Source organism: Nerophis lumbriciformis, linkage group LG21, assembly GCF_033978685.3.
Source record: "Nerophis lumbriciformis linkage group LG21, RoL_Nlum_v2.1, whole genome shotgun sequence".
In the NCBI taxonomy this organism is placed as follows: Eukaryota; Metazoa; Chordata; class Actinopteri; order Syngnathiformes; family Syngnathidae; genus Nerophis; species Nerophis lumbriciformis.
This window is the reverse complement of record NC_084568.2, coordinates 11,516,714-11,529,052: the sequence shown is the minus strand read 5'-3', so window position 1 is coordinate 11,529,052 and position 12,339 is coordinate 11,516,714. Positions and strand designations below refer to the sequence as shown.

General features: G+C 41.1%; 1 protein-coding gene across 1 annotated transcript in view; it reads right to left on the bottom strand.

Moving 5' to 3' along the window:
- Positions 1 to 3,016: 3,016 nt before the first annotated feature.
- The window catches only part of etsrp (ETS1-related protein), a 42,779-nt gene continuing 33,456 nt past the window's right edge, over positions 3,017 to 12,339 (bottom strand). The window contains exon 9 of the transcript XR_009817656.1: positions 3,017 to 3,162. The gene's annotated coding sequence lies outside the window, so the exon portion shown is untranslated. The remainder of the gene's footprint in view (positions 3,163 to 12,339) is intronic.

Sequence of the window (12,339 nt, the reverse complement as noted above, 5' to 3'; positions counted from 1 at the left end):
GTTACATACATAAATATTGTATTATACATCAGTAATGTGGTTAATATAATGTATGTTTTCCTTTAGTTTTAGTTTTTAGTTTTTAAGTTTTAGTTTTATGGCGAGGGCAGAATATTTGTTGTTGTTTTTTACCTTGATCAGGGGTGTCCAAACTTTTTGACTTGGGGTTTGCATTGGGCTTAAAAAATTGTTTAATTTGTCCAGGTATATATATATATATATATATATATATATATACAGTATATATACATACACACACATATCTACTATATACACACATATATATATATATATATATACATATATATATAGTAGATATGTGTGTATGTATATATACTGTATATATATGTATATAGGGGGTGATCAAGGGGATGGGTCAAATGCAGAGGACAAATTTCATTACACCTAGTGTGTGTGTGACAATCATTGGTACTTTAACTTAACTTTAACTTTACACATACAAACTGTAGCACACAAAAAAGCACATTTAATTAAAAAAACCCGTTATTATGGTCTTAAATTTACTTAGAAATTAAGTCCATGGGCCGTAACTAAAGCCCTCACTTAAACTTTCCACGTGCAAGATTGAATCTATTTAAAAAAGTGTAACCGAGGGTTTATAAATGTCGCCTATACTGTATGAAACTACAAAATAACAAACACGGAGGCTCCAGTTTACACGAGGACCACTTTATTTACCTTCTTTCAAAAACCTCCGCAACGTGACATCACTTCCGCTCTTAGCGCCTTCAAAATAAGAGCTCAAGGCATATACGGTACTGTATAACAGCGCATAACAGGAACTTAACATCACAAAGAGGAAAGCCCATGAAAATAGGTTACAAAAGTTATTTAATAAGAAGCCAAAAAGTGCAAAAACAATAATGTTCGTGTTGGAGGAGTTGTGAATTAGGTACACCTGCAGTCTGCAGGTGTATCTAATGTTGTGTCCCTGCAGTCATTCACAACTCCTCCAACACCGACATTATTGTTTTTGCACTTTTTGGCTTCTTATTAAATAATTTTTTAAAATAGATTCAATCTTGCACGTGGAAAGTTTAAGTGTGGGCTTTATGTTATGATCCGCTGCCCGGATCATATTTTTGTTTACGTTTTCGAGGTACTTATGTTTTTTGTTAGTTTTGGACTCCTTGACTGCCTGTTTTGTACACCTGAGTTTGTTGCCATGGCTGCTTATTATTTTCACCTGCCGCGTGTGTTCCCGACGCGCACCTGTTTGTCATCACTGACATTATTATTTAAGCCTGCCTTCCCTGTCATTCTGTCTTGCTTCCTAGTTTGTTTTCACACAACAGATGACGACTTTTGTTTCCTGCTCTGAACCTGCTAGCTTCCACGCTCGACTCCTTTTTACCTTACTTTAGCTCCTTTAGTTTTTGCCTTCCGTGCTATGAGCACGTTTTTGTTTATTCCAGTGTAATTTATTTCTTAAATAAATCATTTCTTACCTGCAAGCTGTGTCCGAAGCCCGATCTGCATTCCTGGGAGAGCGAGCCCCGCATCACCATGCGCCCCGGTCGTCACACTTTAGTTGATATAACAATAAATAAAGTTGATTTGATTTGATTCTACGGCGGGGGTGCAGGAGGCGAGCCTCAGCCACTGCGTCTTTTGCAGCCGTTTTATGATCGCTCAGCACAAGAAATACTTTACGCACATACAGTTGTTGACAAAATACACTGTACATTATATACCTCAGCTAACTAAACTATGGAAATGTATAATATAGTTCATATAGCAATACAGTCTCACTGCACAGCAGGCCAGCAGTTAGCCGAGTCATTGCGCAATCCATGTTGCGGCACTGAGTGACGTGCCTCAACTGGCTGCTGTTCACCGCACCGTCTCTTCTCAGTATTTGAACGGCAAATGTGAAAATTCAGCGATTTTGAATACAAATAATATAAAACTGGTGACGTTAAATGGAAAATAACTTTATAGTATAATCACTGGATACATATAACAATTTAATTTTTAATTTTTTTTACATTTTTTTTATTTCCATGATGGCAGGTGAGGCCCCGCCTGTGACTGCACGTCACTGATATACATATATATTTATATATATATATATATATACACATTGTGTGTATATATATATATATATATATATACACACACATATATACATATATATATATATATATATATATATATATATATATATATATATATATATATATATATATATACACACACATATATACATATACATATATATATATATATATATATATATATATATATATATATATATATATATACACACACACATATATATATATATATATATAAACACATATATACATATATATATATATATATATATATACACACACACATATATATATATATATATACATATATATATAAATACATATACATATATATATATATGTGTGTGTGTGATATATATACATATATATATATATATATAATATATATATATATATATATATATATAATATATATATATATATATATAATATATGTGTGTGTGTGTGTGTGTGTGTGTGTGTGTGTGTGTGTGTGTGTGTGTGTGTGTGTGTGTGTGTGTGTGTGTGTGTGTGTGTGTGTGTGTGTATATTGGTTGTTACTTTACATGTCCGGCACCCGGACAAATTACAAATTATTTTAAGCCCAATGCAAACCCCAAATCAAAATGTTTGGACACCCATGATCAATGTAAAAAACAACAACAAATATTCTGCCCTCGCAATAAAACTAAAACTTAAAAACTAAAACTACAAGAAAACATACATTGTATTAACCACATTACTGATATATAATACAATATTTATGTATGTAACATATAAACATTGTGCACAGCAATAGTCACACAAACTAACTAACATGCTAAAATTGGAGAGCTACTTGCTCGCAAGCTGAAATAGTAACATGAATACAATATACATTACAAACGTTATACCCCAATCTAAACTTATACAACCAAACTAGTTAATTGTACATGTTGAACTTACAGGCGGTGCTCTCAGTTAGTGGTGTGGCGCGATGTGCTGAGACTTCGAGGCGTGTGTCAAGTAATGGAGGGGCCTCACTGCGAAGCACATATTAAGGCCTGATACGAGTAGGGGAGGAGCCGGAAAAGATGACGTGTGAAGCTTCGCTGCCAGGACTGTTCTGTGCATCATAATCTAAGGTACACTGGCAAAATATCAACACAAACATTTAATTACAATTAATTATAAGCTAATACTGGGGGGCGGCAGGTGGAATGAAACAGAACCTGTTAGAGCCGCTTATCAAGCAACTACTTGGAAAAATACGCCCTACAGTTTATCAAGAAACTACTTTGGGGAAAAACAACCTTCAGTCTAAAGTGAAAGTCTTCCTCCCTGAGGAGGTGAATGGGTGATGGGGTTTTGGGGTTAGCGCAGTCCCCAACTGTGCTCCTGCAGGGGGCTCAGTGTGGGACCAGGAAATAAAAAAAATCTGCAAAATAAGCACATATAATCACATTTGGTTTTATAAACACATTTTTTATAAGCAAGTTTTATTATTCCGTTTTTCAGGGTTTTGTCCCGTCATGATATACTCACAACTTGCAATGGGCCAGGGGTTGGGAACTAAACATTTTGAAAGAGCCATATTGGACCAAAAATACAAAAAACTAAAGTCTTATAATGGCAGCACGGTGGCACAGGGGTTAGTGCGTGTGCTTCACAATACGAGGGTCCTAGATTCGAGTCCCGCTTGCGGTCTTTCTGTGTGGAGTTTGCATGTTCTCCTTGTGACTGCGTGGGTTCCCTCTGGGTACTTTGTAATGTTTGTCTGATATTGAATAGGATTTTGTTGAAAATCTTAATTTCCCCTCTGGGATTAATAAAGTACTTCTGATTCTGTATTCCGGCTTCCTCCCACCTCCAAAGACATGCACCTGGGGATAGGTTGATTGGCAACACTAAATGGTCACCCAGTGTGCCTATACTAAACACGGTGGAGTCACAGTTGTAAGCGTACCATTTGATGGTGTGGATGAATGGTTCAAAGTAACAACTGGTGTGTAATAATTGGTTCCTCCTTTGCTGTTAATTGGTTGCTCATGGCAGAGCAAACAGGAAAGGCTGCTAAAACTGATTGTGTTGTATGCCTAAGCCCCAGACCATTACTCAAGATCATCCCGGCATCTCCATCCATCCATCTATCTTCTTCCGCTTATTTGAGGTCGGGTCGCGGGGGCAGCAGCTTAAGCAGGGAAGCCCAGACTTTCCTCTCCCCAGCCACTTCGTCCAGCTCCTCCCGGAGGATCCCGAGGCGTTCCCAGGCCAGCCGGGAGAGATAGTCTTCCCAGCGTGTCCTGGGTCTTCCCCGTGGTCTCCTACCGGTCGGACGTGCCCGAAACACCTTCCTAGGAAGGCGTTCGGGTGGCATCCTGACCAGATGCCCGAACCACCTCATCTGGCTCCTCTCGATGTGGAGGAGCAGCGGCTTTACTTTGAGCTCCCCCCGAATGACAGAGCTTCTCACCCTATCTCTAAAGGAGAGCCCCGCCACTCGGCGGAGGAAACTCATGTCGGCCGCTTGTACCCGTGATCTTGTCCTTTCGGTCATAACCCAAAGCTCATGACCATAGGTGAGGATGGGAACGTAGATCGACCGGTAAATCGAGAGCTTTGCCTTCCGGCTCAGCTCCTTCTTCACCACAACAGATCGATACAGCGTCCGCATTACTGAAGACGCCGCACCGATCCGCCTGTCGATCTCACGATCCACTCTTCCCCCACTCGTGAACAAGACTCCGAGGTACTTGAACTCCTCCACTTGGGGCAAGATCTCCTCCCCAACCCGGAGATGGCACTCCACCCTTTTCCGGGAGAGAACCATGGACTCGGACTTGGAGGTGCTGATTCCCATCCCAGCCGCTTCACACTCGGCTGCAAACCGATCCAGTGAGAGCTGAAGATCTTGGCCAGAGGAAGCCATCAGGACCACATCATCTGCAAATAGCAGAGACCTAATCCTGCAGCCACCAAACCAGATACCCTCAACGCCCTGACTGCGCCTAAAAATTCTGTCCATAAAGGTTATGAACAGAATCGGTGACATCTATAAGTCGAAAATGTTTAATTGAAGTAATCAGCAAAACAACTCCTGAAGGGAATTGCACTACATGGGACAAAATCTATCCTGTAACCAAAGAAACAAAGCCGAAACCAATATTTGATAAAGATGTGACAAAAGCTAATTACACCTGCATTACATGCTAGGCTCTGGACAACAGTTAGGAAACTTATCATCAGACAACTGCTTACACATAGCAAATGTATCAATATTTGTACCAGTATCACGAGGTGATGTGTGGTGGTGCGGTGAGGAAAGAATCTATGACCGATTGCCGAAAAATGTAACAGGACATTGTGCTCTAATCACACTCCTCATGCCTACCTCCATATACCCAATAACAGCACTAGAATTGTTAACACGCCTCAACAGTTTGATACCCGAACATTGGAAAAGAACTAGACGTGATGTAAACTGGCAAAGTGTTGGGGATCCAACTTATATATCGATGCAGTAGGTGTCCTAAGAGGTGTACCTGACAAGTACAAGTTGGTAGATCAAGTTGCAGCTGGATTCGAATCATCCGTCTGCTGGTGGTGTACGATTAACAAGAATGTTGACAGAATAAAGTACAGTACGTCCACTACAACGGAGAGATTAGGAAATTGGACACAGGCCGGACTTGAAGCAGTCGCTGATCAACTCGCCGCCACCTCCCTTATGGCCTTTCAAAACCATATGGCGCTGGACATGTTGTTCGCGGAAAAAGGAGATATATGCGCAATATTGGGTGAACAGTGTTGCATGTTCATACCAAACAACAATGATGCAGAAGATAGCCTGACCAGAGCACTGGAAGGCCTGCGCACTCTCAACGGTAAAATGAAAGAGCACTCATCTATGTGGGATGGATGGTTGGATGTGTTTGGCAAATACAAGTCCTTGGTATCATCAATTCTAGTATCTATGTGTAGCCGAGCTAAGTTTTATTTTATTTTAGGTCATTTCTAGATCATTTTCTGTTGTGAACTTCCCCAAAAGTGTCTCTTATTGTAAATAGGTTCCACTCTATTATTTTCCGTTACATACCTTTTTGTTTCCCTGGGGGGTGATTTGGCGTCGCACCTGTGTGACGATATTCAGTGAGCACTGACGCTTGGAGCTGGTAAGTCATGTTTATGTCTCTCTCCATTTATTTTTTTATAAACTTTTTGGTTGTCGCTCTTAAAGTATTTTATAAGAATGCACACTGTCTTGTGACGTGCTGTTAAGCATGCGGGTTAAATTCCTAACTTTCTGTTTGTTAAATTTTAAGTTGTAAAAACCGGACTTTTATATGCTAAATGATGTGTGAATTAGCTTAATGGTAGCGACAGTTATTACGGGGTTTCCTGGTCTCGTGAGTTTGCGCACGGGTCAAAAACTCTGCTGCATGTCCGTGTGGACATCTTGTGTGCCGCTGTGGCATTAATATGAGTGTGAATTATTTATTTCTTTATTCTGTAGTGGAGAGAAATCCTGTGTACTGTGGACTGTGTGTGACGCCCTGTTGTTTTTGTTCCAATCAACAAAAGGTATGTCTGTTATGATTTTTTTGGCATAGATTATTGTAGAAAAATATAAAATGAGTTGATGTGAGTGGGAAAAGTGAGGTAAATTGCTGCACATATTAAAGCCCCTTTTTCTTAATATATATTTTTCTTATTTGCTGATGTATATATTTTATACACTGTTTTTATATAATTTATTTGAGACTATTTTATGCTTTATTTACCTTTTTTATTATTATTTTTATTTTATTTATTATAATTATTATTTCCACATGTAAGCATATATAATTGAATTCATGAGCTAGAGTGAGCACTGACGCTTGGAGCTGTGGAGAGAAATCCTGTGTACTGTGGACTGTATGTGACACCCTGTTCTTTTTGTTCCTATCAAAAAAAGGTGAAAAAATCCTCCACGACTCAACTCCTGTGTGTGCCTCACTACAAAAGACACAACGCAGAACAGCTACTGTTACATATGACTGTGTTTGCAGCAATACTGACATTATGTGGATGTTGTTGTATTCCCTGTCTGCGTTCTCTGCTTAACTGTCTGATTACCTCAGCGATTAGCCCATCACATGATAAAACTGTTCAGATGCACCTTCTGGCAGACGACAAGGAAGATGAATCTGATGACGAGGATACCTACCTGGACGGTGTTCCTGATCTGTTTTCAGACCCTGGTGACTATAAAATAAAAAAAATAAAAATGATGTTGAACTCTGAGTGTAAACATAACTTGGCCCTAGGGAAATGAACTATTAACTGAAAATTGCAAGAAGAAGTTATTAGGGACAAGAAGATTCTGGGGAAGTTATGTGATAAACAGGAGGGAAATGTTAGAATAATTATGTATAAGTTATCACAAAACTCTTATGCTTAAAGGCCGTTGCTATAATTATTATCTATTGTGCTGAAGTTGCACTTTTCTATCTGTGCAAAGGGACAACTTGCAATCTTGGATTGCGAGTCGTCTCGTATCAGTGTTTGTTTACAGACCCTGCCTGCTGACTGCCAAGGATGGACATCGAGTACCTCGGCGCGGACAAAACAGAGACAGGGCGAGATCACGAGTGTCAGCACATTTCCATTTCGAATAATCATGTATTGTGTCTACCGGGGCTGCTGGCATTACACCTCCTTTCAGAAGCAGCCTCAGTGATGTAACTAGGGACCTCCCGAATAAATAGGGGAGCACGTGCGCTGTGCCTTAGGGCGTAGGTTGGTACTGTAACACAATGTACAACCCAATACGTTTCTCCTAATGAGCAAAATTTAACTGTGTCTCTGCCTGATTCCATGCTTCTTGTCTGTTTAATAGATGTCACCGTTGTTTGAACCTGACAGGGACGGCAGGTGGAATGAAACAGAACCTGTTAGAGCCGCTTATCAAGCAACTCCTTGGAAAAGTACGCCCTGGGACCAGGAAATAAAACCTCAGCAAAACAAGCACATATAATCACATTTGGTTTTATAAGCACGTTTTATTATTCTGTTTTTCAGGGGTTTTTCCCGTCATGATATACTCGAGACTTGCAATGGGCCAGGGGTTGGGAACTCAAAATTTTGAAAGAGCCATATTGGACCAAAAATACAAAGAACTAATTTGTCTGGAGCCGCAAAACTTAAAAGCCTTATATAAGTCTTATAATGGCAGCACGGTGGTACAGGGGTTAGTGCGTGTGCCTCACAATACGAAGGTCCTAGGTTCGAGCCCCGCTTGCTGTCTTTCTGTGTGGAGTTTGCATGTTCTCCCCATGACTGCGTGTGTTCCCTACGGGTACTTCGTAATGTGTGTCTGATCTTGAATATGATTGTGCTGAAAATCGTAATTTCCCCTTGGGGATTAATAAGGTACTTCTGATTCTGACTCTATACTCCGTTTTCCTCCCACCTCCAAAGATATGCACCTAGGGATAGGTTGATTGGCAACACTAAATTGGCCCTAGTGTGTGAATGTGAGTGTGAATGTTGTCTGTCTATCTGTGTTGGCCCTGTGATGAGGTGGCGACTTGTCCAGGATGTACCCGAATGAAGCTGAGATAGGCTCCAGCACCCCCCACGACCCAAAGAGGGACAATCGGTAGAAAATGGATGGATGGATGGAAGTCTTATAATGAAGGCAACACATTAGCTATATTAGCCTACTATCAAAATGACTGTGTGTCGCAGGCTGACACAAACGTTTGTTGACAGAAATGTTAAAATTTAATATTTATTCTACACAATTTTACAACATTGGAAAACACTAGTAAAACTTCTCAGAGGGTGCGATAATTCCTGGAAATGATTGGCTTATAATGGCCAAAGGTATAGATGTGTGTGTCCAAGTTAAAGGAAACGGCAGGCTGTCTTCTTCTAATGGATTTATTACAATCTTTGCTAGCTGGGTAACGTGTGCTGTGGTCTGGAACAACATAGCACACAAACAACTATCAGAAATGTAGCCAATATTACATACAGATAATGTGTCATGAGACATGCAAATATAAATATAAACACACAGACGACATGAGTAAAGGAAATTAAATGAGCTCAAATATACCTACAAACGAGGCATAATGATGCAATATGTGCACACAGCTAGCCTAAATAGCATATTAGCATCGATAAGCTTGCAGTCTCGCAGTGACCAAATATGCCTGATTAGCACTCCACACAAGTCAATAGCATCAACAAAGCTCACCTTTGTGCATTCACACACAGCATAAAACGTTCGGTGGACAAAATGAGACAAAGAAGGAGGGGGTCATAAAACACGTCTTTCTGTGGCAGCGTCGGAGAAAGTTGTACGCGTAAACCAACTGTTGCGTCACAGTCCATACAACCACGGTGAGTTCAAGGACCGCCGAAATTAGTAGGACAAAACGGCGCTTGCCAAATACTCTCATCAGTGACGAATAAACACATACATATTAAACAGTGGGCTTTCTAACAATTAAGGTTTGTGTCACGTTTGTCCTCCTACAAAAACCATATTCAAATAAAAAGTATATTCTTACCTTTTTCCATTTTAATACGTTTTTGAAAATGTTAAAAAGCAAATTTACTTACACAGAAAATACATTTATAACACAGCTTAATGGACACATTAATAGCGTCGAACTTTGTGCGACTTCTTCTGGACGCTACAGTATTGAGCAGCGCTCTCCTCGATCGCGGCGCTAATTAACTACAGCACGTTTGAGGCAAGAAAAACCGACTTCCAGTTTATCTAGCAATTATTTGGAAAAAAAAAACCACCCTTCAGTCTAAAATTAAAGTGAAAGGCCAAAACGCTCTTGGGCGACATCCTCTTCTTCAATCCCTCCCTCGTCTGCTAAAAGTGCAGATAAAAGATGATGAAGATCATCAACAAAACACTGGAGAATCTTTCCCAGTGGGATTTTGAGATGTTCCACGGGTGTCCAAAATGTATCCACACCGTCTTCATGTCACTCAAACTGGTCCAGTAAGACACGATCGGTCCAGCATGCACCACGACCTCATCACTTCCTGTCAACTCATTTTTACGACAATCAACGACGTGTACGCTGTCAAAGGTGCTTTTAATTGTTTTTATTTCATTAACAATTGAATGAAGAAAATGACAGAGAAAACAAACAATATATATCAAGGATACATCCTTCAAAACAGTCACTGTCACCATGGTAACAATCGGGAATCACTTCAAACAAACCAGTACAGAGACCCACACTTGTCTTCATTTCTTTGTCTTTCTTTGTCTGTCATTTCTTGTCACACTTCCTTTCTTTCCAGGATGGAGCTCTGTGCTCTTGTATCATCCTTTCGTGTTCCTGATATTTCCCTCTTGTTTTCATGTGTTTTTTGCCTTTTAGATCGGGACCCTTTGGGACTGTGCGACAAGGGGTGGCACTTTCGTGACTTCTGCGGTGCTTTTTTTGTGAACTTCTGGATCTGCCTCCCGGGAGTCTTTTGGCCATGGAGACCAGCTGCTGGGTCTCTGCCCCACCAGAGTCCGTTTGGAGAGAGACTGGAGGAGATGTGTATGAAGAGACAGGGCTGCGGAGCTGGCGCTGAGCGCCAGGACGGACAAGCGTCTTGGCTGAATTATTATTAGCCTTTATTTAACCAGGTAAAATCCCATTGAGATCAAAGATCTCTTTTCCAAGGGAGACCTGGCCAAGAGGGCAGCAGCAAGGTTACATTAAAAACAGTAAACAAATACATAAAACATCACATTTACAACATTAAAACTTGCTCACATGACACATGTGCATACAGACAAGGTAGACTGCAGTCCTTTCACAGAAGCTTTAAACTCATTCAGCGTAACTAGGGTTTGAAGTTTAATGTTCGATTGTAGGTTATTCCAAGCCTTCGGTGCTGAAAACCTAAATGCTTTCTTGCCCAGTTCAGTTCTTACTTTGGGGACAACAAATTGCAGAACATTCATTGAACGAAGATTGTGACTTCCTTGTTTCTTTGTTAAAAGACAAGACAGATAAGATGGAGTGATAACCAGAATGGTTTTGTAGATGAAAACATACCAATGATTGAGGCGTCGAGCACATAAAGATGTCCAGTTAACCATTGAGTATAACAAACAATGGGCATGTATCGGACACCTCGGTCTCCTTAGACGCATCCTCGCTCATCCATGCGGACTGGACACTGGCCGAGAGTTAGTGGGTGGCCGAGGGTGGAGTCGGCTCTCTTGGTTGCTTTGTTGGGTCTGCTCTTGTCTCCCCACCCCCACCCCAGCAGACGATAGCGTGGAACACCGCAGAGGCCACCACAGTGTATACGTTTTTGTTGTTGAACGCATCATAATAATCCCCTCAATTCCCCCCAAAAATGGATTAACTGGCTGGAACGTAAAGATAATATAACTGTGACAGTCGCAAGCTGTCGGGTGGGTTCCAAGGACCATCAAGGAAGGACATTGTCTTTGTTATTTCAATAAATCTGCGTCTTCTTTCGCTGAGCGCTTTCCAGCTCCGGCTCCACCTGCTCGCTCCTCCGCTCCAGCTCTTCAGCTGCATGCGTCGTCGTCTCCGTTGCGCTCTTTGTCGCTTTTGCTCAGTGTCAGTTTCCCTCTGGCTCCTTCTCTTTCTCTTTCGCTCTGCATCCGCCTCTTGTTGAGTCTGTCTTCTCTCCCCGTCTCTCTATGTCTTCTTTCCCCCGTCCTCCTCTGCTGCTCCCCTTTTACGCCTGCTCGCCGTCCACGCCTCCTCGCCGCCATCTTGGAGTGGGCTCCGGTGTGCCCGGCCCCGCCTCTCCACAATAACATACATCCATAAACGTGGATGCATATGCAAAAGTCCAATACATTTATCTGTACAGTAATCTATTTATTTATATCTGCACCTTATTGATTTTTTATCCTGCACTACCATGAGCTAATGCAATGAAATTCCGTTCTTATCTGTACTGTAAAGCTCGAATTTTAATGCCAATAAAAAGGAAGTCTAAGTTTACTTTTGTAGCTGTATGTAGAAATGGCTGGTTGCATCAGCTCTGCTCTTTTAATGTCTTTAATGTCCTTTGTGTTCTTTGATGTTTCCCTCTTACACACATGCTTATGTATGCTATGGCTATGAGTTTTTTTCTCCCTTGGCCTAAGTCTGGACCCCCTTTCCTGCCCCCCACCCACCCTCCCCAGCGTTTAACTGTTTTTCACCTTTTTTGTAACCATCCATCCATCTTCTTCCGCTTATCCGAGGTCGGGTCGCGGGGGCAGCAGCCTAAGCAGGGAAGCCCAGACTTCCCTCTCCCCAGCCAC